The sequence below is a fragment of the Vulpes vulpes genome, unplaced genomic scaffold (assembly GCF_048418805.1).
Source record: "Vulpes vulpes isolate BD-2025 unplaced genomic scaffold, VulVul3 Bu000000646, whole genome shotgun sequence".
NCBI lineage: Eukaryota > Metazoa > Chordata > Mammalia > Carnivora > Canidae > Vulpes > Vulpes vulpes.
The window spans coordinates 38,264-64,332 of NW_027325679.1; the positions used below are offsets into that span (position 1 = coordinate 38,264).

General features: G+C 33.1%; 1 long non-coding RNA gene across 1 annotated transcript; it reads left to right on the plus strand.

Annotated features, from left to right (window-relative positions):
• The first annotated feature begins 282 nt into the window (after nucleotides 1-282).
• Nucleotides 283-25,857, plus strand: LOC140596574 (uncharacterized). Its single transcript, XR_011998493.1, has 3 exons — nucleotides 283-388; nucleotides 23,397-23,579; nucleotides 25,597-25,857. It is a non-coding gene; the product is annotated as an uncharacterized lncRNA (long non-coding RNA).
• The last annotated feature ends 212 nt before the right edge of the window (nucleotides 25,858-26,069 follow it).

Consider the following 26,069-nt stretch of genomic DNA (forward strand, 5'->3'; position numbering starts at 1 on the left):
TAATTGTAAATGTACTGCAGTGATTTTCTTATTAATAATAAAAAGAAAAAATATATGTAACAAAATGATGAATTAGGAAATGAACAGTTTATGCTTATCTTTTCTATTGTTAGGGACTCTTTGCCTTGAACTGAGTTGTGTTTCATCAAATGGATTTTAGGAGCAAATATTTATATTTTTGTGCCATGTTGAGTTGAGTGGGGGAGTATTTGAATGTTTTTCTTTTTTCTTTTTTTAATTTTTTTTAATTTTTTTTTGTTTTTCTTTTTTCTTAGGGTAATTTGTTCCGTATGTTAATGGATTCATACCTTGAATTCAAACGTTGTAACAAGAAGAGGAGATAAGGGAGAAAATCTTGTATTTTTCAAGTCCAGAAAAAAAGTCTATAGTAAGTTTTATATTTTATGAGTTCTGAAAAATTTCACGTTTAGTGTAAAATAGTGTGGGCAATTTGCATTACTTCAGATATTTCTGATTTTACAAATTAGCCTCAGGAAATGAAAGCTACTCAATTCTGAGATCATCTCTGTTATTTTTATTAAGCATATTAATTTAAGTTTAACATATAACAGATGTAAACTTATAGTATGAAAATTACAGAATATAGGGCCACTTCAAACACAAGCCACTCATAGGCTCACCTGAGTGTTAATAAGGACCTCCAGACTCCTCTCTTTTCCTTTAGATAAACTTAAATGAGCAACTCTTAAGAAATAGTTTTATCTCATTTACTCTAAGGAGAGTCATGATATGAAGTAGTGGTTCTTGAAGAAAATAGAGGGTTACAAATTAAATAAATTCATCTGAAAAGAGGAAACAACACATTTATAAATTATGTGGCTGAATCTTTTACTTACTGTTTTTTAAAATATAAAACCAAATATACCATTTTTTCTTTTTGATATATATTGTATTGTCTATTTTTCTATTCTATTTGTCTAATTTTCAAAGTCTATTAAAAATGTAAAGGTCAAAAAAAAATGTAAAGGTCATACTTAATGCTTCCCACCAAAATTTGAAAAGTAACATATAACTAACTGCATGAATAAAAATACAGAAAGCTGTATGTATATGAGAGAGAGGCACTCAAATTCATTTTGAAATATATCTTATTGGTTCAAACATAAGGCAACATTAACTTCAATTTCTGAATAGGATAGAGTAGTTTAGAATACAAAAATACCTCCATCATGAATAATTCACAAAGTTTGGTGAACTTTAAAAAAAAGAAAGAAAGAAAGTAAAAGTTGAGTTTTTAGAAATTACTTGTTTATAGGCATGAGAAAATTACTGAAGCAGCCAGGATGCAAAAGACCAATATTACCAAGAAGGGAGGGCCAAACAGTTGAGCCAAAATTCTGCATTTGATTTTCTCCTGGAAAGCATTTGCCAATTCTGGGTATAAAGTAAGAGGCTGAGAATCCAGGCTTTCTCAGGCAGAGCTGCTGCTGGAGGACATTGAAACCATCAGAAATTCTGGCAGAGATAAAATTATAAAACTAAAGACATTAGGAGACTGAGCTTACGTGGCCATTCTTAGGGTGAAGCTTTTCCACACATATGAGATCATAGTATTCAGATGATATCTTTGTGGTCCCCTTATGCTCACCACAAAATGACTATTTTTTCAGAAGTTTTTCTCAGATGGGCTCACTGAGCATTCTATAACAAGGTGTTAGCAATTTGATATTTGGTATTGTATTAGTTTTCTAGGGCTGCTGTAACTAAACACCAAAAACTGAGTTCCTTATACAACACAAATTTGTTATTTTATAATTCTGGAGGCGAGATGTCCAAGATCAGGGTGTCAGGAAGGTTGTTCCTTCTGAGGAAGAGCCTGTTACATTTTTATCCCTTAGCTTATAATGGTTTGCTGACAATCTTTGGCATTTCTTGGATTATAGACATATCATCTTGATCCCTGCCTTTATGTTCCTATGGCATTTTCCCTATCTGTTTCTGTATCCAAATCATCGATTTTATAAGAGCACCAGTTATATTAGATTAGAGTCTACCCAAATGATTTCATTTTAATTTGATTACCTATGCAAGGACCCTATTTCCAAATAAGGTCACTTTCTGAGATACTGAGGATTAGAGTCTCAACATATTTTGGGGGGCACGCAATTCAATCCATAATGGGTTACCTAGTTTTCAGGGATGTCATAAGTACCGCTGACTTCTCAACATTTCTTTCTGCACAATTTCTGACAATATCAGTATCTTGCTGGTGTAGGTGATTTGGCACTACTAACTTCTGTTTTGGTAATTATTACACCTTATTATTTAGCTTTGTTGCAGAGATTGTGGGTTTTATTATGCCTACTTGCTCTATTTATATTTGTAAGAAATATTTTGAGATTCAGTGACTATAATATTACCATTCTGCAGTTAGCAGAAATAAAATCTTTAAAAATAATAATAAAGCTTACCTACTTATTAATTCAAAACCTCTAATAGATGTTATTATTCTCCCTATAAATTGAGCCTTTTGGTCATAAAATTTAACATCTTTTCAGATATTATATTCTGTTTCCTTGAATGTGTTGGCTTTTGTTGCTGTTGTTTTGAAATCTTGGATTTACATCTCATGGCATAGAATTTCTTTTTTTTAAAAAAAGATTTATTTACTTATTTTAGAGAACGATGGAGACAGAAGCCCGACCTGGGGCTCAATTCCACCACCCTGACATCATGACCTAAGCTAAAACCAAGAGTTGAATCCTCAACTGAGCCACCCAACCACCCCCATAGCATAGAATTTCTTAATGAATTTTGTAATTTTTGTTTGAGATACATACTTATGCAAAGAGTTTAATTTATCTGTTCAATACCCTTTGTTAGTTACTTTATTCCAAGGTCTTTGGAGTTTATGTCTCCAAATTAAATCTTGTACTTAAAGCTATAGATCACAGGCTGGTTCTGTCTCCAACCTTTAACATATGCCTCTGATTCTTTTTTCTGGATAGAACTATAAATTTTCTATTTAATTGTAGGTGAATGAGTAGAGACATTTTATCTCCTGTTTATGATTCAGACATGTAACGTCACTCCTCACCTCAACATAGAGGTCAGTGTCATTTTTCTGACATTAATGGTACATATTTGACCCCAGAATTCAGGCATAAAAACACTAGTTCTTAAAGCTTGTACCTAATGCCAGCTTTTATAGGACCTTGTGACTTCAATGCCAACTCAGAAGCTTGACTTTCCTTTCAATATAGGTTTCTGGAGAATAGCATCTTTGTTTTCACACATTGACATTTATTTTAATAGTTTTTTTTTAATTACCTCTCTTAAGTTTGAAGCAGATTGTCAACTTTCAAAATGTGTTAATGCTACCATCCTGTCTCAAAATTCCAAGAATATTCAGAAGATTACAAAGACACTCACTAGTCAGTAGCCAAGCATAGAGATCTTTCTTTTAAATATTAGCCCAATTAACTGCAGATTTATTATTGATCCCATTGTGACAGCTAACCAAGTCGGTTTGTCTTCTTACACATTCTGTATATTTTAACTTCTGGTCCTATGTCTGACAATTTCCCTATCTCACCAAAGTTCAGAATGGCCATTGTATTCTTTCAGTTAACCTAAAAATGAGGTTGTCCATATCTTCCTCCTAGGAAGATAATGAGTTTGTGAAGATAGAGGAAAACCACCTTACTTCCAAAGTAGACACTATAAGGATGAGCAAATTTCTTTCTTCTCTAGGTCACTTGCCAGATGGATCACCACATGCCTCCTAAATATTCCTCCTATGATTAATTAGTCACTTGGCACAACCAAACATGGCTTAGTCATACTTTCAGAAATGAAACCCCTAAAAGACTATTTTTATATTTAGGTACCAAAAAGGTCACAGTTCATAAATCTGGCTCCAAGTATATTTTCACTAAGAATTTCATGATCTTGATACCATTAAGAAGTTTAGGAAAGTATTACTTTATCTTAAGATCCCGAATCATAATTCATGAAAGAGTTCCATAATTTTAAGTAGTATGATCTTGAAAAAATTAAGAAGCATATATATGACTACCAGCCATACAAATATCATTTTTCATATAATAATAATTTTAATACTTGAAACTAAATTTTATAAAAAATATGAAAAGTTTAGAATAAGTTATCCTAAAATTACATTGTGGCAAATCAGTGGAAGTATCTGCCAAGGTAATCAGAAATGTCAAGTTTAATTTTAACATGCTTGAAGCATTTATTTAACCATCTGCCTACCTCCCTTAGCAATATAGAAAAAAATAAAAGAAATCATGTGGATATCAGTGAAACACACAAGGTAAGAACAGACTTCCAGTGATATGTCATTATGCTGCTTAAAAAATATACCCTAGACTAACATTACTCTAAATCATTAGAGTACAGAACTTAGGAACTCATAAGCAACAAACATACTAATATTGAATTAAAGCCCATATAACATATATCAGAATTGTTGGCTAGAAAAGAAACACACAAGTTCTTTTTTTTTTTTTTTTTTTTTTTGTATTTTAGCTTTAAGAACCTATTGTACCTAATCAATCACAAACTCATGAAAATTCACATCAGTAATAAAACAAACCAAGTCCTCCCAGGTTATATGAATGCAGCCATCACGTCAAATCTTTTTTATACCAGTGCTCCTCAAATATATTTAATGGAAAAATGGTTTTGTTGCATGCTGATAGGCATTAGAGAAGTTCCCATTATGTCAGTAAAGTTGGTGGCAGGAAAAGTACAATTTAACTGAATCCACTTACAGAATTTAATTGCATAGTAAATAATTTTAATATTTTGATTTGCACCCATATCTTACAAAATAAAATGAAAAAATAGTGGAAATCAGTTAAGAGCATTACCTATTTAACAAAATTTAGGTTGGTAATATGCTAATTTTAAAAATAAAGGATGGCATCTTAATTTTTGCATTATTTTTCTACAATCCCATCCAATAGTATGACTTCACACTTGACTTTTATAAAAAACTATGAAGAGGATCAATTTTGCAAAAATATCTGAAAACTAATTCAATTTTCTTAAAGGCATCTTAATATGTTGAAATTTAATCAGTCCTGGTGTTCTTTATAATATTTCCTATCTGTTTGCATTGACTATACTGTATTTAACTGTTAAACTGTAACTGTTTAATTATACAATGCAATCAGTCATAGACTGTGCCACTGCTGTGTTGGCTATTTACCTGTCTCTCAATTTCAAACTGCTGAGGGTGTGGAGTCTCAAACTATATTTCCCAGTCTACCTTGCTAGGAGCTTTCTCTAGGCACTGCCAATAGGAAATGGCAGTTGGAAATCACAAGCAGAAAAAAAAAAAAGTGAAACCTCTGTCTTCTCTATAAATATGAGAGTTGCTGGAGGTTGCCTTGTGGCAACAGGAGAAATAAGTTTGGATTTCTGCAGCCTAAGCAGAGGCAGCACACCTGTTAACACGATAGCTCTGGCCACCACTGCATTTTTTGGGGTGGAATCAAAATCAAATGCAACAAATTCTCTAAAATATGGCTTGTGGTTCCCAGAATAAGAATGTGGCAATTCCTCAGTATTGCCTTCCTTTCTTTTGCCCATCCAATGACCTGTTGTTTTGCCTTTGCTCTTGCAGCCCCCTCCAACTACTTTAGAGCCTTTTTTTTTTTTTTTTTTAATTTCTGGATTAAACTCTGCCTGTTTGAAATTAGCAGAATGATTTCTGTTTTCTTGACTTTGCCACAATGACACAAGGACTGAAAGATCGATCCCAAAGGGCAGGGATAAATTCTGTAAGGACTTTGGGAGTAGACACTAATTTTTAAGTGACTGTTTCGAAACTATTATAGTGTAAAGATTACTTTTATTTCCCCCAAACAAAAGGTACTTTGGGAGCTAATTTGATGACATTCTTAGACATCAGGGATGCCCTTTAGTGTGAGTAGAGGTTACAATAGTCCATTCATTTCTGGAAAGGTGATTGGACTGAATTTTCCTAAAATTCAAATGTTGAAGACTTAACCCCTACTACCTCAGAATATCACTGTATTTGGAGATAAGGCCTTTATAGACATAATTAAGATTGAATGAGGTCATAAATTTGGCTCTAGTCCCAAATGCCTGGTGTCCTTATAAGAAGAGGAGATTAGGACATACTGAAAGAGACCCCAGGGTATGCGACCACACAAAGAAAAGGACATGTGAGGACATAATGAGAAGGCAGTCATCTACAAGACAAGAGAAGCCTTAGTAGGAACCAAATCTGCCAACACCTCAATCTTGAACTTTTAGCTTCCAGAAGTGCAAGAAAATAAATTTCTATTGTTTAAGCCACACTGCCTATGGTATTTTGTTATAGTAGTACAAGCAGACTGAGAAAGAGGATGAAAATTAGGTAAATAGGTTTCTTTACAGTGTAAATCTCCATTGTGACTTTTTTTCAATGAGATTATGCCTTTTTTTTTTTTTTTTCCAAATTGCTCACTCACCTCTTTTTCTTCACAGAAAGTCTCATAAAACTGGTATCGGCAGGACACATTACAAATCTTAGCCCTATACTTTTTGCTCTTTGTCTCATTTCTTCCCTGTTTCCCCAAGTTTACAATTTCCTTAGTAAGATATTTAGGACCATGACTCTTGAATCCAAGCAGCACTATTTTGCATGTTTACATAATGGTTGCTACAGACATACTATTGAAAGTTCTAATACGTACTTCTCAGACAGTTACTGCATCAATCCCTCTTCAAAAAAGTTAATTTCCATCTTTGAGCATGACTTCATGGCTCCCTTATTTCTTCCTCGATATACACCATAACAAAATCAGAAATTAACTAGACATCTCAAAGGTAACAAAAGGACATATTTATAATAATGTCAGATTTGAATCTCAAAAACATATCAGAATTTTGTCTAAATCCAGGATATAAAACCCTCACAGAGTTGGAAGATTTATTAATTTCTTGTTTTTGTTTTTTTAAATAAAAAAAATAGTACATTTATTTTCATTGGTGTGTGAAAAGTTTCCCTAAAACTTTCAGTGTTTATTATCTCACAGCATTCATAAACTAAAAACTTGGAATCAACTTAGTTGATAATTGGGGCTCAGAGTTTCTCATGAGGCTGTAGTCCAGATATTGGCCATAGCTGCTGTCTTCTCTGAAGAGCTGATGAGGGTTGGAAGTTCTGCTTCCTAATTGATGTGGTTGCTGGTAAAATGACTTTGTCTTTCATTAGCTGTTCTCTAGAAACCTTAATTCCTTACCATGTGGACTTCCTACTGTATGAGGACTAGCTTTCCCAGAACCAGTGATCCAAGAGGGAGGGAAAAGTCACAAAGTCTTTAATGAACTACCCTTAGAAGTGACATGCCATCACTTCTGGCATATTCTATTGGTTATAGAGACCAGCCCTTATTCAAAGTGAGAAAGGACTGAGTATATAAGAGTGTGAATATCAGGAGGTCAGGATCATTGGGTCCATCTTGGAGGCTAGCTACCATAATAGAAAAATGTAAAATAAGTTATCAAATTACATTTCAACACAAATTATTTATCTCTTCCTTAGGTTTTTACTTTAAATATCTTGTCAATATAATCTATTTCTTCAGATTTTTAATTCTGTGATTTGAAATATTTTTAAAATTCATGAGTTGTTCTAATAATTTTATAACTACAATATAATATTAAGAAAGCTTTCATGGGGCACTTGAGTGGCTCGATTGGCTAAGTGTCCAACTCGATTTCAGCCCAGGTCATGATCTCAGGGTTGTGAGAACAAGCCATGCATAGGCTCCACACCAGGCATGGAGTCTGCTTAAGATTCTCGCTCTCCTTCTCCCTATGTCCCTCCTTGCCCTCCACCTCTCTCCGTCTCTCCCTCTGTAAAAAAAAATAAAGGAAAGAAAAAGAAAAAAAAGAAAAGAAAGTTTTGCTAACATTTGTGGAAAAAGTAGAACATCTGAAAATAAATGTGGAATGGTATGAACTTGTCTTGCCTCACTCAGATCTCACACACTTATTTTATATAAGACTTATTCTCGTGTTTCAAAAAAGTCATCATAGTAGACTGGAAAATGGACAATAAATTTGCATATCAGATAATGCATATTAGACTACTTCTGACAATCCAAATGATGAAAAGCTTTCCACTCCCCTCAAAAGAGAAAATATTTTCCTCATGAATACCCTTGGGACTTTTAGGGGTCAGAGAAATTCATTGTGTCAACCTCCATTAATAGAGAACTTGATAGCTATTTCCCCAATCTTGGTGAATGTCTTATCGTACATTTCTTGAGACTTCAATCTGAGACATTCTTTCTGATTTCCAATTTCATTTTTTTCATCCACATCCAATTCATCAGCAAATTCTGTTGATTCAACCTCCAAATTATATGATGAATCCATCCACTTTTATCAATCTCTGCCTCATCAATCCTATTGCAGGGCATTTAACATTCCTTCCTTTCTCTATGCAACACCTTCTTATCTCCTTTCCTACTATTCTTCTTCAATCCAATTTTGTCCTTACTGAGGAACCAGAGCCAATATTTCAAATGGAAACACAAAGGTAAAAATTTTCCATGGCTTCCTATTGCATTTATATTAATATCCAGACTTGTTACAATGGACTCAAGGCTCTTTACTATATTTACATTCTGGACTCATTTCTCACAAAGTTTCAAGCCCACTAGTCCTTCATTTACTCAAAATGAACACTTTTTTTATGCCTTAAACTCTTTACACATGCACTGTTTTCTTTAAAAAAGCTTTCCCTACTCTTCCTATGATTGACTTTTCTCATTCTTCAAGTTGTGACTTAAATACTATCTCCTCATAGAAGTTTTCCCTGAATAATTGACTCTTGTTAGAAAGAGGTGAATTCTCTCTATAGCAATATCTTTTTCAACCAATAATCTCCAATCTTGTTATTTCTTTATGGTAACAATACACACCTCATTGTTTTCCTTGCTTATTTTTGTATTTACCCATTGTCATCTAAAATGTACAAATTCTTTCATTCCCCCAGAGACTAAAATGCCTACCACATGGCCTTGCATATTTTTGAATAAATAGGATAAATCTATAGTCACAGATTCATTACAAATTATTATCCAAATTGAATAATTGGGGCAGTTCCTCTTTAGCAGTTCTATTCAGAGTCTGGCGATTAGACTTGTTAGTCTGTCCTATTGCCTTCCTGCCCTCTACTGTAGATAGCTTTTAGCAAGCAAAGAATTTTCACAATTCAACCAAATTCTTCCTAATTTCCACAATTACAGCTGAAACAGTTTTTCTGTATGGAAAGTAGCTTTTGATATCTGAAAATTAAAATAATCAAAATACTTTATTATAAGTCAAATACTTTATATAAGTGAAAAACCTAAATGCTAACTGAGCTGGCTAACCAAAAACAAAATATAACCTTAACTTTAAAAAAAAAAATACAAAACTAAAGATAGAATCATTTCTCTGTGGTCTGAAAGTTAGTCAGTCCTCTTAAAAGTTTTTTAGCCACTGGAACTAACATGGCATTAGAGCCACTTAAAACATTTGCAGATAACAGGAAATCCAACAAATGGAAACTAATAAAAGGTATTACCACAGTCCACCATTTATAAGCCCTTTAAAAAGTCTTAGGGTCATAAATGTTTCCTGGTAGTTCAAAAATCACAAATACTTTCAACATCTCAGAAGCAGAAAACACAGCAGGATAAAGTTTGTACTTTATTAGTACTGTTAGCCATGCCGTTGGATGACCCTTCTCAGACAAATGTTGCCATATTTAAACAAAGTGCCTATGACATGGCTAACATACAGGAAATGATGCAGATCAACAAATTCAAGACAGAGCAATCCCAAATCAGGAAACACTTTGTTCAACTACTTAAGACAACTTTTTGAGTTTTAAACATCATAAACAAAAATAATTTACATACCAATATAAGGCAATTTTTACTTTTTCTTGACCCATAACTCATGATGATAAAAATTTTACATTTATATTTATTATTTAACATTCTAGTCAGATTCAGGTTTTGAATTTTTCCAAATAGTAAATTTAAGTAAGTTTCAATCTTTCTTCCCTCACAAATAGTTTTACTCTTTTTTTATTTTTATTTTTTTAAAATATTTTATTTATTCATGAGAGACACAGAGAGAGAGGCAGAGACACAGGCAGAGGGAGAAGCAGGCTCTATTCAGGGAGCCCGATGTGGGACTCCACCCCAGGTATCCACCCTGGGCTGAAGGCAGCACTAAACCACTGAGCCACCTGGGCTGCCCACTCTTAATGATGTCTACTAAGTTTTTCCCTAATGATTTTTGTTTTTATTGAATATGAGAGTGTGATTATTATACTTAAAACTGGCATTTGAATCAAAGGAAAAGTTGTTTCTAAATCAAAAAGGGAAATTTATAGAAACTATGTATTTTTGTTGGCATATATCTAAAAGTTGAGATATTTTTTCTATATTTATATGGTAATCAGAACTCTAAAAATAGCCCCCCAAGATTACCTCCTCTAATACTTGGGACTATAAATGTGATTATATTTCATGACTGTGAATATGTTATGTGCCATAGCAAAAAGGATTTTGCAGAGAGGTGCCTAACTGGCTCAGTTGGTAGAATATGTAACTTTTGACCTTGGGATTGTAGGTTTGAAGCCCATGTTGGGAATAGAGATTACCTAAAAATAAAATATTTTAATACAACATTTTTATAAAGAACTTTGCAGATATAATTATGATGAATGATTAATTTACTTTAAAATAAAGTGATTGCTTTGGATTATCATATGGGCCTAATCACATCAGCCCTTTAAAAGTAGAGAGTTTTCTACAGCTAATAAGAAAAGGGGGAAGTCAGAAAAATAGGAAGCCTGAGATTGACATGTTGTTGGCTTGAAATGGCATCATGTGTAAGGACTGGAGATTGGTCTCTAGGAGCTAAGAGTGGTCCCTGCTGACAGTTAGGAAGGAGGGACTTCATGTCTCGAAGTCCTGGAACTGAATTTAGCCAACTTATATAAGCCTGAAAGAGGATTCTTCCCCAGAACCTCCAGAGGAGAGCCCATCCTTGCCAACACCTTGATTTCCACATTGTAAGACCCTGATGAGAGATTCCCAGTTGAGTCTTCTCTTTGTGTCCCTACAGGACTTTGAGATATGTGTTGTCTTAAGCCACTAAATTGTCAAACAACCAAGATAACTAATACAGAGATATTTTGAATTGACCATTGGATTTCTTTTAGAAGTTATTATAAGAATTATTATAATATCCCAAATATCACAATATTTATTATTTTCCTTTGAATGAATTTAATGAAGATGTTCTCTATACTGTCAAATTAGACAATAGCTATCACTGAGGATATTTAGTATATTACAATTTATACATCTTCAATAATTATGTTATGGTGTGTTATTCAACCATAAAAGTAAGCAAGAACCCAGTATGAGTGGTAGCTATAAAACATTAGGATTAAATTTTAATGAAAATTTAAAATAAAAAACTTTTATTCTAAAGTTTGTGCATTTGATTTATGCCACTCCTGTCCTCTACCTTATCTCTAAGCTCATAGAAAGTGTATAAAATGATATTTAAAATACCAGTTTTCATCAGACTTGTCTTTTAAAGATTCTATTACAAAACCAAACTTCATATGAAAATCCCCTACAATGTATAGCATATATTTACTTGAATTTTTCCTAAGTAAATCCATTTTACAGCCCTGTACCTCAGGCAGCACTGTTCATTATGTATTAACTCAATACTATGATTATTTCTGTGCTCTCAAACTCCTTGAAAAAAGTTCAAAATTAAGTTATAAATGAAGTATAATAAAATGAATTTTACTTTGAGTATATCACCTATTTAAATCATAGGAATGTTAATCTATTTCCTGTCTAATTGTATTTCTCAAAGTTTCCTTTTTTTTTTTTCTCAAAGTTTCCTAATCCTTATTTTCTCAAATTTATGAAATAACATCTCAGAAACTATAGTGAGGTACATATCACCTTTTTAATTATGATTGTATATTACTGCATCTATAAGGTACTATTTGAGGTTTTATATCCCATTGGATCAGTTTTGCTTAAAAGGGTTTGACTCATAAATCAAATAATTTACTGCATCATATATTTAATATATGAATTAGTTTAATTCATTTTAATGGATATAATGAATTTAATCAATTTAATATGAACAGTCTTTGTACTGTTTTTCTAACCAAGATAGGATTTAAGGATACATTGAGAAGTGCCTACCAATGAGACATAATTTAAGAGATATTTTATAACCCATAAATACTTTGACTCCTTTCACATTTTCTACACAACCCCTCTTTCTGATGGAGCTTCTTTTAGGCGGATATAAAATGTTATTCATTCATTGATTCATTGACTCATTATTTTATTCATCAATTCATCTATATTTATTTGTTCTTTCCATAATTTTTTATCTGCATTTGTATAGATTATGGAGGCTAAATTGGTGAGCATGAAATATTTATTATATTATTTCTATTCGATTTTGAAGATAGAGAAAATGATTACAATAACATGTAATGTGTGCTAACTTGATAGATGGAAAGAGTAAGATGGGAACATGAATATTGTCTTAAAGTATTAGGAGATGCTTCCATAAGATGTGAAATCCAAGGGGAATCCTGAAGAACAATGTAAGTTAGATACGTGAGGTGAGAAATAACTATATTTAATTCTGTGCCCTTTCCTGGAGAAAAACAGGGCAAATTCTATGTGTAGAAGATAAGACAGGTTAAAGAAATTATGGTACCTTTAAGGAATAGCAAGTTTGGTGGCATTAGAAATATACAAAACCATGAAGTCCATATGGCTAAGAGTGTAGGGAATAAGGCTGGACTTGAAGTTAGGATGTTGAGGTTAGAAATATGAGTTTATCCATTCTAAGGAGCCTCACTATGTTGAGAAGCTCAGAATGCAGATTTTACTAATATAATTTAACAATATAGCTTGATATTTTGTCTCAGTATATTCTTATCACAGTGTTAAAAATTATCAAAATGAATTCCACATGATGTAGAAAATCTTTGGAAGCTACAGTAAATATATTCCTAAGCAGGAAGATTATTTTTAATGCTTTCTTGAAATGTTTGGTTACATGTATATTAACTAATTTATTATTTCATATGTGTCAGTATTAGCAGAGTAGTTTCCATTGGAATAACTATTTCAAGATAGCAGTGATCAAATCAGGACAATATATTTTTAAATATATATATATTTCAGGGCACTTGTGGGTGAATAAGCAGTCAGAACTGAAGGTGAGCCAGATTTTAGAAGAGGATGTTTGAACCAAGTGAGATTTGCATTTATGTGGCTTTGCCTGAGAGGCTTCTTGGTCCTCATGGCTCAGGGTAGGTGGAACTCAAGAAAAAAATCCAGAGGATTATTGATTTGGGGAGTCAGTGGGTGGAGATTAGGATATCCTGGGTAGCTAAGATACGAAGTATAATTTACCAAAATGGACAGAGCTGCAGAAAGGGTGACCCCAAATATTTGGACTCAAATTCCCTCCAAATACTTGGCTGATTTATAAATGAGATATTTGATATGAAATTTTTCAACTGAGGCCTGTAAACTGAATGGCTGAAAAATTCAGCTCTTGCCCACTGCATGGAAAGATAGTTTAGAATATGAGTCCAGTAAAGTTAACTGCCTCTTACAACATAAAACAGTATTTTTCAGAAGAGAATAACAAAATCAACTGTCTCCGCAGTATCTCCCACAATGTTCAATATACAATAAAAAAGTATTAGTTATGCAAAGAAACCACAAAATGGGACCCAAAGTAGAGAGAATATTCTGCTAATATAAATAGGTCTTCATATTTGTTGATTATCAAGGAGATAAGAATTTTAAATTGGATTAAGAGTCATGAATGTTAATTTAGCTAATATAAGTATGCTCAAGAACTAATCCCAATAGATAACCTTATCTAATCTAATGTGTTACTAAATGTTATTTATATGTCCACATAAACCAAATGGTGTTGCTTGGTTAAGTGCATTTTTAATTATGTAAATGGAATTGGTTATGTATTTTGTTGCTTTATGCTTCTTTCATTGAACAAGATGTTTTTAAGATCTATAGATGCACCCAAGGATATATCTATTTCTAAGACTTCATACTTCTCCATCCCCTATATTTTATCTCACCTCTCTCCCAGGGATGACCATGGGGATTGACTATATTTCAACCACAATGATAAAATGAATATCCTGGTATTTTCCTTTATGGCCCTGCCTGATAATTATTTGGAGTATATACCCAAGAATAGATTTTTGTGTAATAAGGTATGTGAATACTTAGCATGAATAATGTTATATAGCTCTCCAAAATGATTGTACCAATCTACGTTCCTGGTAGCAGTACATAATACTTCCTAAAGTCTCATATCTGCAACAAAACTTGAATTATCCAGCTCTCTAATTTGTATCCATCTAATATGCATGAAATAAAATCCCCTTATCATAATAGTTTGCCAATGAATGTGACCATCTCTTCAATATGCATATTAGCCTTCAGGATTTCCTTTTCTGTAAATTTACTGTTCATGACCTTTACCAATTTTTTCCTGATGGTTGTGATTTTCCAGTTGACTTGGAGAAGCAACACATATATTGTACATATTAATCCATTTTTAGTTTTGGACATTGCAAATTCCATCCCCTAGTTTGCCTAATAAACTTTTTTGGTTAACTGTGTGAATATAAACCCGTAATTTTGATGTAAATATGTTTATATCGTCATACAATTCATTTCTGAAATTTAATTTTTTTTGAAATTTAATTTTTGAAGTTCTTCACTCCAAGTCACAATGATATCCCCTTAAATTTTCTTCTATTTCCTTTGTAGTTTTTCCTCTCAGTTTTATGTCTCTAACCATTAGAAACCCACTTTTGTGTCTTTTTAAACAAAATTGAGGAACACTGAAGACAATCTGTTCTTTCTAAGTTTAATTAGTAATTTATATTGCTAGTCATGAGGGCATATACTGTGCTTCAAGAGTCTGTGTCGACTGTTCTTCCTTTTAGAGGTTTCAGAGTAACTTCCAGATAAACTGACAATTGTCCACAACCTTGACTTCTGTCAGATAAATGAAATCTACAATAAGGTTATCCCATGTAGGTAGAAACTAGTGTGTTAAGTTTGGTTTAAGATTTTCATCTAATGGTGAACATTTCATGAAAAGACAGAGCCATGCTAAGAGAAACCAAAGAAACTTCAATCCCCTAAAACCAAAGCCTTCTTCTAAGGATCATGGAACAATGAACTATCTCACTTTATTTTTTCTTTGTTATGTCTTCAACTTCTGTCTCATATAAATCTAATTCATTATATGTGTGCTTGCCAACCAACAAAGAACTTTTACAAAAACCAAAAAGACAACAACAACAGAAAACCCAAACAACAACAATGACAACAACAACAACCTTTTAGGGGTCTCCAATTCAAAAGTTTCAACCAGAGCCTGAACTTCATGATTTTTAATACCAGTTTTCTACTATGTTTAAATTCTATATGTCTTCCGGTAGTTAAAACATTTTGAAAATTTATCTCTAATCTGCTATATTTTGTTCTATCATGAAATGCCAAAAATACTTTAATTTTTTAAAGTATATATTCTGTGGACAAATATTACACTTAGAATTTTTCCTTAGATGAAGATTGAATAAATAAATGGAACCATATAAAACACAGAAAATATTGCGTGATGAAAAAGACAATGCTTTTCTCATTTAATCTTCTGTAAGCTTTTCCTTAAAGATTTGTGGAAACAAAAGAATCATAAATCATTTTGCATGTACATTATCTGCACTTGCAATTTCATTTTAATATCAGTCATCTTCACTTTCCATATCAATGTAACTTTGCCTGAAAAGTCCTTTGGTATTATATCCTTTTCTGTGCTCTGTTTTTCATCCTCACTTCCTTTTCCTTTTCACTCACTTTCTCTGAGTTTAAAATGAATTTTTAATAGATAGAATACAGAGAAAGAAATATGGATTCATTATAATATTATTAGGATATCTGAACTATCTTGCGGGAAAAATATTTTAAAGTAAATATTGTCTATATTGTTAGTGAAATTTCAATGGCAAAATACCATAAAAAGTGTTTTTTTTTTTCTTTTTTACTTAGCTTTATCATTCCTGGTTAAAAGCATATAGTGGTAAAGTAAAATTATAACTCTATTTCTTGAAAATGCAATACCTCATAATATAAGGGTCAATGGCTAAAGCAGTAATACTTAAGAATCAATTTGTGATGACACACAATTTAGTAATGACATTGATCCATCAAGCTTCTAATCCTTATGTAGAAAAAAATAGTTGGACTAAAGGACTTAGGTATTTTGAGAATGTAGAGTATTAATCCTCAGATAGTCACCCTTAAAATGTGAAATTATTTTTATTGTAAAACACACACATGCATTGCATACACACTCTTACAAACACCAAAAAAAAAAAAAAAAAAACCCCATCAGAACATTATTTCTTCAAAACACATTTAAAATACATCAACAGAAGCAATAATAGAACTGCATCTATTAATGAAGCTTAAGATATTTTTTTCCTGATGTCATTGAATTTCAGGGATTCTTATTATCCGTGTAAGAAAATATTATAGCTGTTTAAATTATCCCTGTTTCATCTAAAACCTATAATAATCAAAATGACTGTGAATGATTTAGACTGCATGACAGAAGAAGTAGTGGTGATAAAATTGTGGAGTTAATGCATTGTGCAGATCAGAAATTTTTTGGAGTTAGATGTAAGAAGGCAGATTAATAAGAAATAAAGATAATGCATTTGGATTTATACTTTCATAAATCTTTCCCCTGAACAGCAGTAGGAATTTACAGAGGATACATCTAAACTACAGACAGTGCTCCAAAGATAATCAGGGCTTAGAAATCTAATTATAGAATAGTACTCAAGTTTTTATGTTGAGTTGGGTTCCTGGGATAGGATTTAATACATTCACATGATTATTGCCATATTAAAAAGAAAAAAAACAAACAGACCAAAACCTTCTTGTATGCGACTCACTAAAGGAGGAAATTTTGTGTTTCTTAACCATAAAGCTGCCTTTCAATATGTATAATATCTATAACTTGTGCCAACCTTCAGTTTGAAATTCTAACTAATTCAGCACAGAAATCATGTTTTGGTTTTTGAGTCAGTAGAATTTCTTTTATCATCAATCACTCTATTTTGTTAAAGAAATGGAAAGAATTGCAAAATTTGTGCTTTTCCTATGTGGTAGACAATATAATTAACTTGTTCAACATCCTTTCCAATCTTCTTAAAGTTTTCATTCTGCAACCAGTTCTGTCGATTCATAACTGAGGTATGTGAGAAGAGAAGTAAGGTACAGGATATTTATTTTACCAGATTTGAGCACAGTCATGATGGAATGGTTTTGAAGCTAGAATCTTTTTTTTTTATTCTACAGCTTACTATAGCAGAGCACATGCACACAGGAGACACTCCCTGTAGGCCTAGGCCCGGGCACTATAGGACCTCTTCTTCATAAGACCATTACTTTCAGCATAAAAAGAACAGCAAATGCAGCCTAAAACCTATAGAAGGAAGAAAATAGATAGAAATTGTTGTGCCCAAGATTACCTACGTATCCGAGAAACCACCAAGGAGCAAACACCGATGCAAACACACAAGGGTTTATTTACAAGCTCGAGCTTGAGTTCAAGTATACAGAGCGGAAGCAGGGACTTGGTCCCTGAGGTGGGTTCCAGCTGGGTTTTTTGTGGACCTCCAGAAGGGGTGGAGGAATTTCTCAAGTTCTGTTTACACTCTTATATGGGGCTTTCAAGGGCATTAAATTCTGTTCTCATTCTGATATGGGACTTTCTGCCACTGGCTTGAGCTCTGTTCTCATTCTAATATGGGGTTTAACTGGAGTAAGGTAAAGTTCAGCTCTTATTCACAGGGGCCTGAGATGGCTGTACTTGTGCTAACGCTGAACTTAAGGTGGAATGGCCTTAATTTTCTCGGCCTCCACAAAATAGTAGAGCAGGAATGAAAGATATGGAAACTAAAAATAAAATAAGCCAAACAACTAAACAAAAAACAATAGAACATATCAAAGAAACCAAGAGCTATTTCTTTGAAAAAAATTAATAAAATTGATAAACTTCTAGCCACACTTATCAAAAAGAAAAAAAAAAAGACCCAAATACCTAAATAAATAAAATCACAAAGGAGAGAGGAAAAATTACAACCAACACCACAGACATACAATCATAAAAGAATACTATGAAAAACTATATGCCAATAAATTGAAAAACCTGGAAAATGGATAAATTTCTAGACAAATAAATTATTGAAACAGAAGGAAGAAATAGAAAGCTTGAACAGACCAATAACCAGTAAAGAAATGGAATCAGTAATCAAAAAACTCCCAACAAGCAAAATTCAGGACCAGATGCCTTCACAGGCAAATTCTACCACACATTTAAAGAAGAGTTAGTATCTATTCTTCTGAAACTATTCCACAAAAGAGAAAAGGAAGGAAAATTTCCAAGTTCATTCTATGATGACAGGTTTACTGTGATAGCAAAATGAGATAAAGACACTATCAAAAAAAGAGAATCACAGGTCAATATCTCTGATGAATATAGATGCAAAAATTCTCAATAAAATACTAGTAAACAGAATCCAACAATACTTTAAAAAAATCTTTCACCACAATCAAATAGGATTTATACCTGGGTTGCAAGGATGGTTCGATATTCGAAAATCAGTCAACATAATACATGTAATAATAAAGAAAAGATAAGAACCATATGATCCTTTCAATAGATACAAACAAGCATTTGAAGAAGTACTATATTCATTCATAATAAAAGCCCTTAATAACCTAGGCTTAAAGGGAACATACCTCAACAGAATAAAGGCTGTATATGAAAAACTCACACTAACATCATCCTTAATGGGGAAAATTGTGAGCTTTTCCTCCATGGTCAGGATTAAGAAAGGCATTTTCACTTTCACCACTATTATTTAACATAATACTGGAAGCCCTAGCCTCAGCAATCAGACAACAAAAAGAAATCAAAAGCATTCAAATTGGCGAGGAAGTAGCAAACTTTCACTACTTGCGGGTGACATGATACTCTATATAGAAAACCTGCAAGACTTCACCAAAACACAGCTAGAACTGATACACAATTTCAGTAAAGTTTCAGGATACAAAATCAATGTACAACAATCTGTTGCATTTCTATACACCAATAATGAAACAGCAGAAAAAGAAATTAAGGAATCAATCCCGTGTACAACTGCACCAAAAACAGTAAGATACCTAAGGAATAAATCTAGCCAAAGAGAGGAAAAACCTGTACTGTCAAAACTATAAAAAACTGATGAAATAAATTGAATATGACACAAATAAATGGAAAGTCATGCTGTGCTCTGGAATAAGTACAAATAAAATGTCTATATTATCTATATCAATCTACAATTTTAATTTAATCCCTATCAAAATACCAACAGCATTTTTTCATAAACTAGGACAAATAACCTTAAAATTTGTATGGAGTCACAAAAGACCCTGAATAGCCAAAGCAATTCTAAAAAAGAAAAGGAAAGCTGGAGGCATCACAATTTCAGATTTAAAGTTATACTACAAAGTTGTAGTGATCAAAGTAGTATGCTACTGTCACAAAAATAGAGCACAGATCTATAGAAGAGAATAGAAAACAAAGAAATGAACCCACAACTATGTGGTCAATTAATCTTTAACAAAGCAGGAATGGGAAAAAGACAGTCTCTTCGTAAATGATGCTGGGGAGATCGGACAGCAACATACAAAAAATGAAAATGGACCACTTTCTTATGCCATACACAAAAATAAATTCAAAGGGGTGGTGGAAGGGGAGGAGGGCGGGTGTTGGAGGGGAATGGGTGACGGGCACTGAGGCGGACACTTGACGGGATGAGCACTGGGTGTTTTTCTGTATGTTGGTAAATTGAACACCAATAAAAATTAATTTAAAAAAAAAACGAAATCCAATCTTGAGAATGAACAAAGATGAAAGCATCACATTCCCTAATTTCAAAATATAGGGATCCCTGGGTGGCGCAGCGGTTTGGCGCTTGTCTTTGGCCCAGGGCGCGATCCTGGAGACCCGGGATCGAATCCCACATCGGGCTCCCGGTGCATGGAGCCTGCTTTTCCCTCTGCCTGTGTCTCTGCCTCTCTCTCTCTCTGTGACTATCATAAATAAACAAAAATTTAAAAAAAAAAAAAATATATATATACAAAGCTACATTAATCAAAGCAATATGGTATAGGCATTAGAACTGACATATCAGTCAAAGGAAGAGAATAGTAAGCCCAAAACAAAACAAAACAAAATAAAACAAACATGCATGTGGGATCAAGTGATCTTTGACAATGTTGCCAAGATTTCACAATTGGCAAAGAATAGTTTCTTTAATAAATGGTATCGAGAAACTGGATACCCACATACTTAAAAGAATGAAAATGGATCCTTACTTTGTCATGGTAAAAAATCAACTCAAAATGGATTAAAGACTTGAATATAAACTTGAAACTGAAAATCTTAGAACAAAATAGGTAGAAAGTTTCAGGATATTAGTTTGGCAATGAATCCTTAGATATGACACCAAAATTACAGGCAATTAAAAATAACAAAGTGAGGGACTATATCAAACTAAAAAGAATCTGTGCAACAATATAAGCAATCAACAAAGTGAGTGCAAACCTAAAAAGTGGGAGAAAATATTTGCAACTCAGGTATCTGATAAGGGGTTAATCTCCAATATATATAAAGAACTTCTAAAACTCAATAGAAAAAAGAAACCCAATTAAAAAATCTGCAAAGGACTTGAATAGGCATTTCTTCAAAGAATACAAACACAATGACAAACACAAATGACCAACTGGTATACAGAAAAATGCTCAATGTTACTAGTAATTGGAGAAATGCACATCAAAACCACAATTAATTATCACTTCACACCTGTCAGGATTGCTATTATTTAAAAAAAAATAAAGTTTGGAGAAGCTACTGAAAAATTGAAACCCTTGTGTATTGTTGGTAGGAATGCCAAATGGTGCAGCCACTATGGAAAAAGCATGGGGGTTCCTCAAAAAGTTAAAAATAGAACTACAATATGATTAAGCAATCTCTTCTGTATATTTACCCAAAAGACTTGGAATCAGGATTTCAAAGATAAATTGATAATCTCATGTTCATTGCAACACTATTTGAATAGAAAAGGAAAATATGGTATTGACTTTTTTCATTTATTTTCTTTCTGATCCTCAGTATTTTTCAATACTACCATATTCAAATACATTGATTCTTTGTTCTGTCTGCTTAATTCTGCCACTGAATCCCTTTAATGAAGTCTTCATTTTAGCTATTTTACTTTCTAGCTCTCCAATATTTGTCTGCTTTCTTTTTATAGTTTCTACCTCATTATTGATATTCTCATTTGGTTTACAAATCATTTTCTTGATTCTCTTTGCTACTCTTTCCATGATTTTCTTTAGCTCTTAGAGCATATTTGAGTCAGTTTATAAAAACCTTTAGTAAACCTAATGTTTGTGTGTTTCCTCAGAAACAATTTCTGCTAATTTATTTTATGAATAGGCAATGCTTTGTATACATTGTATATACTTTGTACTTTTTCCCCTGACAGTGGCACATTTCAAGTTATTATAATGTGGCAACTCTGGAGATCAGATTCTTTCTCATCATCAGTTTTTCTTGTTTGTTATAGGTGGTATTTATTTGTGTGTTTAGTGACTTTTCTAACTATTTTGTAAAATCTGTATTCTTTGTGATGTGTGCACCCTGAGGTATCTTTTCCTGTAGAACATGTTTAGCTAATGGTTTGTTAGAGATTTCCTTGAAAACAAGGGGCTAAAATGAAAATGAGAGCAAGAATGAAAGGAGGAAGTAAGAGGAAAGAGAGAGAGAGAAAGAGGATAAGCGAAGGAAGAGGATAAGGAAGGAAAGGAAAAGAAAGAAAGATAAAGAAAGAGAAAGAAAGAAAAAAGAGAGAAAGGAAAGAAAGAAAGAAAGAAAGAAAGAAAGAAAGAAAGAAAGAGAAAGAAAGAGGAAGGAAGGAAGGAAGGAAGGAAGGAAGGAAGGAAGGAAGGAAGGAAGAAAGAAGAAAAAACCTCTTCTAGTTTTGCAGATGAGTTCTGTGCAGCACACACTGTAAATGCTTGGCTAGGCTTGTTCAGAGCCTGGAGAGGAGACAGAGATGAAATTTTAGGATCTTCTCAGTATTATATATCAACAAAGGAGTTCATTGTTGGTGAGGAGATTTATCCAGATTACCATATAAAGTCACATTTTTACTACAGAATTTGGGCAAATGGGGAATTCATATTATTTCTATGCCAAATATTAAAACCTATAGGGATCCCTGGGTGGGGCAGCGGTTTAGCGCCTGCCTTTGGCCCAGGGTGCGATCCTGGAGACCCCGGATCGAATCCCCCGTCGGGCTCCCAGTGCATGGAGCCTGCTTCTCCCTCTGCCTATGTCTCTGCCTCTCTCTCTCTCTCTCTCTCTCTCTCTGTGTGACTATCATAAATTAATAAAAAAAAATTAAAACCTATGAAGACAACATCAAAATAATATGGTGATATCATTGAGGATTCAGAAGCATCAAAAATGGTTAGCTCTTCTTATCAGAAAAAGAACCCATCAGTTCAGCTAAGATTCTAAATGGGGACCAAAAAAATAATAATATATAGAAAAAAATGCTTGTTGTAGAAACAAAGACCATATAAGCTACACATATTTTTGTCTTTTTATTAGTTATATATTTATATAATTTAACTAATTTTCTTCTTTAGTTTCCTCTCTCATTTTACGGTACTATTTTATACAGGCTAGAGTAGTGATTACTACTAGTAACCTTATTTTATACGTTGCTAGAAATCAAGGATGGATTGTTACTGAACTAAAAGGGATAATGAACATCAGTTAGACATGTAAATGTGACAGATGAAAGTTTGAATCTCCTCTTTGGGAAAAGGGTGAGGACATACTAGGAATTGGTCGTGTTAAGTTAATTGGTAGCAGGCTGTTGCTGGAACTGTTGTTCAAGAGTTTAAGCATAAGAAGAATGTTTGATCAGACGTGGCCATTGAATAGCTGTTGATGGTGGCAAATACGAGGACTGGTTCACTCAGCATCCATTCCTATAATCTCTCAGAAGCAGATAGCAGACAGGTATGAAGTATTTATTCAGGTTTCTTTGTATCTAGACTTAGCATATATTTTATTTTATGACAATTGGATGCATTTATGCAAGACTTAGAGCAAATAAAGTCAGAATTTAAGGTATTCATTTTTCTACACAGGTCATGGCAGTGGCGGAATGATTCTGAAGCCAGCAGATTCTTGATTCATCAATTTTTGCAAAGAACAACTTTTTTGATTTTGGAAGAAACACAATAGATCTTGGTGGTAAAAATTGCTCCTGGGACCTTAACCTAGTTACCTTTCTTCATCTCAGCAATTATATACGGGCCGAATTTTCTATGGTAAGTCATTTCTTTCCCAGTTTAGACAGACAATAATGGTTTCTGTTGGTTATAACTGGACACTCTTCAATATAGCCTCCAAATGAAAACTTGCATAATTTGACCAGAACAAAAGGGCTGAAATTCTAGTAAGAACACCCAGTCACCTGACTGAAAAGAACATTTTAAAATACTTTAAAAGGTTAACAAGATTAGAAGTGGAAAATCCTTCTGTGAAATGACTAACAATATATTGCCAATCTGTTAAGCATAGGATTAGGCAGATGAAGATAAAATATGTTACAGTATCTCTTTAACCCACTGATGGTAAGTAGAAAATGAAGATAATATTATTGCAGATTTTCAATAAAAAAGACCTGTTAAAAAAGCTTGAAACCACACTCTGCAAGCATAGGCAGTAGACACTCGCTAAACAGCTTGTAATTATTTCATAGGGTTTATTTTATTTACCTGCTAATATGATTACAACTGTCACTATTTTGGATATCACAATCAATTAATAAATAAAACCAGAAAGACTTATGTGATTTATCTACATGCATCCTAATTGTCTCAAAAGTACCATGTCAAAGGAGGTTATATAACACGAAGTCTACAGATACCAGCAATATTAAAAAGATGAAATGAGATAAACAATGATAACCAGGGGAGGGAATGATAAATCTGCAATGCTAGCTTAGTCCGTTTCACTTATCTCCTGCAGTGAAAAGTAACTTGCTAACTGATTTGGTGTTTCAATTCTCCCAAAAATACTGTGTGAAGATAAAATAAGACTGGCATTGACTACACATTTGCTAAAATGAAAAAAATCAACATTCAAATAATCTGAGGTTTACAGTAAGAAAAGGTGGAAAATGTAGATATGTTCCTAGAAAGAAGTATGGAGGTAGTGCCAGCTCCTTCAAATCCCAACAATCACAAATAAGAGTTTCCTACAGAAAGTATTCAAAATTCACTTTATAGCTGAATTTATAATTAAGGTAGTCAGAAATGTATACATTAAATAGATATCAGTCTCTTAGGATAAACCATACACTTAGGATTAGTCTGTTCTATATCCAAAAAATCATAGTAAAAACTTAATATAGACATTACCTATTAGAATTTGTAGAAAAAAATCAAGGAATATGAAAAATTACCTTGTAAAGAGTAGTCTTATTTATTTTTTCAAAGTCAGTCAAGCTAATTGATACTTTGCAAAAGATATTCAAGTTTAGTTTAAATGGTATATTAATGTTTGTTAAATGTTTTATTTGATAAAACATTTGACTATTACAAAAACAAAATTTACAATTATACAAAGATCAAAGCACTAGAAATCACTAGAAATTATATGCATTTTTAAAAAGGTTTTATTTATTTATTTGAGAGAAAATGAGTGAAGTGAGGAGCAAAGAGAGAAGCCAGCTCTCTGAGCAGGGAGCCCAATGTGGGGCTTGATCCCAGGACCCTGAGATCATGACCTGAGCAGAAGGCAGATGCTTAACTGACTGAGCCACCCAGGTCTCCCCATATTCATGTTTTATTTCTATGATATACAAAATTTGATTCTAGTTTTTCATACTATGTTCCAGTTGCTGTGAGTATCAGGAAACATTAGGAAATATGGTAGGAGTTGAAGCATTGCTTCTATGGGAAACAGTTAAGTTCATGCTGAGTGCCTCTGGTTACATTTTCATCAACTGATTCTGTTTAAAGACATCTTTTTTTTTTTAAAGATCTTATTTATTTTTTTCATGAAAGACACACGGAGAGAGAGAGACAGAGACATAGGCAGGGGGAGAAGCAGGCTTCTCGCAGGGAGCCTGATGTGGGACTCCATCCCCGACCCGGGATCATGTCCTGAGCCAAAGGCAGATGCTCAACCACTGAGCTACCCAGGCGTCCCTGTTTAAAGACATCCTATTTAATATATATTGTTGATTCATACCATTGAATTAGTAGCCAGCTGCACTATAACACGTTTGAACAAAGCTTGTATGACACAGACTTTTTTTTTTTTTTTTTCTCCTTGTAGCTTTCTTGCATTTAGAAACACTAGACAACACCTCAGGCACTATACTCAGGGGCCATTTAAACAATGATAAAATCACCGACAGCAAAAATATGTGAGAAATGTGGCGCTATATAGATTATGGAAAGGACACTTGTTTGCAGTATGAGGATTGAAACAAGAAGGCACAGCATCACTTTGTTCAACCTCCGGTGAGAATGTGTGCATGGGGCTACTCAAATTTTTCACTGTTCTACATATTCTTGAATGACTGCAAAAATGCCACAAATATTGATTTAGAGGTTACAAATAAATATTAAAAAGATAAACACATAAATCACTCTGTATATGTGTGTATGTATATGTGTGTACACATGAACATACATGTATATATTTATAAATATGTATGCATATATATTTGCAGCCTAAAGTACAAAATATAACATGCAGTATACAAAATAATGCTATTAATAACGTTAAATTAAAAACAGCTTATA